The sequence below is a fragment of the Tupaia chinensis genome, unplaced genomic scaffold (genome assembly GCF_000334495.1).
Source record: "Tupaia chinensis unplaced genomic scaffold, TupChi_1.0 Scaffold000104_1, whole genome shotgun sequence".
NCBI classification, from domain to species: Eukaryota; Metazoa; Chordata; class Mammalia; order Scandentia; family Tupaiidae; genus Tupaia; species Tupaia belangeri.
The window spans coordinates 3093485-3096396 of NW_006159568.1; positions in this window are offsets into that span (position 1 = coordinate 3093485).

A 2912-nucleotide genomic window follows, 5' to 3' on the forward strand; every position below is an offset into this window, starting at 1 on the left:
GTCGTTGGAAAGTTGGACAGTCAGGCCACGACTCAGCCCCTAGCCTGCCTCACCTCCCAGCAGCCCCTCAGCACCTTGTCCCCTGGTGTCCCTGTACTTCAGGACTCTCTCCTGCATATTCATGTCGGAGCCACAGTGTTGATCCGCACTTCCCCACTGTCAGCTCTGGCTGCACCTCAGGTGGCAGCCAGGTCCCCCAGAGCGGCTGCAGAGGCCTGGAGGAGAGTCCCCAGCCAGCCTGCTCTCCTGATAGGGCTACAGCTTCTGTGAAAAGGGCGGCTGGCTGGCAGCAGGCAGGCAGTGGGCTCTTGCTCATTCTCTGGTTGTTTCTCAGCACTGAGGCCGCGTCCTGGATGTCCCAGGATCACAGCGGACCTCAGAACCCCATCACCGCCATTCCAGAATTTCAGTCCAGAGTCGGGCAGAGCTCATCTCCTAGTTGGGGGCAAACATAACACCGTTCAGTAAGTCTAGATAGTCTCCCACGTCTTAGGCCCCTGAGTGGCACGGGAGAAGTGCTACTCACCCAGTGGGAACCTCGCCAACTCTCCAACGGCGCCACTCTCCGGTAGCATACCAGGTCCATGGCAGGAGAGACAGAGGGCAGGGCCCTGCCCTTCAGCTTTGGGCAGCTGTGAGCATGGCACAGGGGAGGGCAGCAGGTGGAACAGCAGGGGCAAGGATGGCCTGGTGGTCACGTGTCCCCCTCTCTGGCTGGAAGAGGCCACCCTGCATCTTCACCTTCCCCAACTGTGGCTGCGGCTGCTGGTTTGCCTTTGTCTCCAAAATCGCCATGCTCGGGGCCACGTCTCTCATCATCTCCAAAAGCACCGTTAAGAACAAGCGATTTGGGATGATGGATTTTTGATTTACAAACGATGCATTTCCCTCGGAGTGGAACAGAAAGGAAACCATTTAATGCTCCCTTATTTTCAAGCATGAATACATTTTAATGAAACTATTTTATTGTATTTGAGGAAATGGAGAGTTGAACATTCCAACCAATCAATAGCCAATTAATTACTTTAAAGCTAAAAAAGAAAATAAATAAATCCTGAGTCTATTTTAAACACCCTGCAAAGCTCAGAGCCTCAGAATCTGGCCTTCCCCTGTAGAACGTGCACACATGAGTGTGTGCAGCCCATGCACACGCACGCACACATCCCTACATCTCAGACATACTTGGAACTCCAAGCGCTGAATCTCCTTCTGCCGATTCTTGCCTGCTCTCCTCGCCTTTGGTCAGAGAAGGTGAGCAGACCTGGCAGCAGCCTGTCCTGCGGCTCGGGGAGGCAGACCCATCCCTGGGCCCTGAGACACCAGCAAGCATAGCAGGCAGCAGTGAGGGCCTGGCCTTGCCTGGGCTCTGCTTCCTGACCTCCAAGATCAGGCTGAGGATGGGATTCTGACTCTGGCTTTGCCCGGACTCCTGCTGGAAGACGCTGCCCTGGTTTTTCACCCTCTAGTGGCCTTTGGACATTGAGTATTTGTAGAAATGCAGATTACATTGCAAATGGAACTCTTTGCCAGGAAGACACATGGATTTTGCTTTTCATTCTTTAAGACAGGTGACCTTGTCTTAGGGACTTATCTTCCAGCATCAAAGAAATCCATATCTACTGTATCGGCCAAAGTTTGTGATGCCTGCATAAATGCTTACTTGTAAAAAATAAATAAAATTTAAAAATTAAAAAATTAAAAAATCAACAAAAACCCCAGAAACCACAATTGAATTGCCTTTGAAAGTGGGAGATGATCTGTCTCCAACAGATGGAAAAAAAAATGCTTCTTAAAAATGTGTATGTTTTGTATTCTTTTTTTCTAGTAGAAAATAACTGACTTGAAATATTGGTGTTTTTTTTTTTTTCTTAGTGACGTGTGTTGCTTTTGTGTGTAATAATATTTGAATGTAATTACAGCAATGCCAATTTGTCAAAGATGTTGGACATATTTTTCTTTTGTCAGGAGGAGGGCAGGGGCTGAGGGTGTCTTTTGTCGGGAGGAGGGCAGGGGCTGAGGGTGGGACTTGGGAAAAAACTGGGGTGGGGTTTCAGTTGAATTTTTTAAAGTTTTTTTTTTCTTGTCGAACCTGGAATTTGTGGTTTTATTTTAAGTTAAATGGTTGACTGCAACACCTTTATTTTAGATTAGCTGGAGAAACATGCAATAAGATTGGCGTAGTTTCAATATCTGTGTGTCTTTTCATGAGTGGCTGTTACTTGTGAAGAATTGATTTTATGTAACCTTTATGTGAAATAATTATTTGTAAATATTTGCCATAATTTTATTGGTTCATAAAATAAAAGTAATTTTTTAAGTTCAGAAAAAGAATTTTTTCTCATTTGTTTTCACTAGTTTGTTGATGGTCTCCCACAACTTTGCCCAAATCGTGTGAAGTTGTGGGGAATTTAATGGCTCTCCTGATTAAATTGGGGTCACGGTAAATCCATACATGCAGCAAGAAGTTCTGCAACATTGCCTTCTGGCCTAGGCAGGGTGTGGAAGGAGCACGTCTGTCCTCAACAGGTCCCCAGGCAAGCTGCCAGCCAGCGTGGCGGGGGGGGTGACAACTAAGGTCCCATCCTGGATTTGACTCCTACCTGTGAAACTCACTAGCTCCGAATCCTTGGCCAAGTTCATTAATCTTAACTGATCAGAAATACCCATGCCATTCATTCATTCAACATTACCTATTGACACCTACTTGGGCCCTGGCACTGGGGTTTCAGCAGTGAACAGGGCAAACAAGGACCCTGCTTGTTTCAGGCTTATAATCTATGGGTTGTTGCAAGGCTTAAGTTGACAGCTGGAAATGCTAGTAAATGGTGTGTCCACGCACACAACCTCGTAACTTTGATCTACCCAGAAACGCCTAGAACCTAAAGTGACCTGGTACTGCCACATGTCCCTAA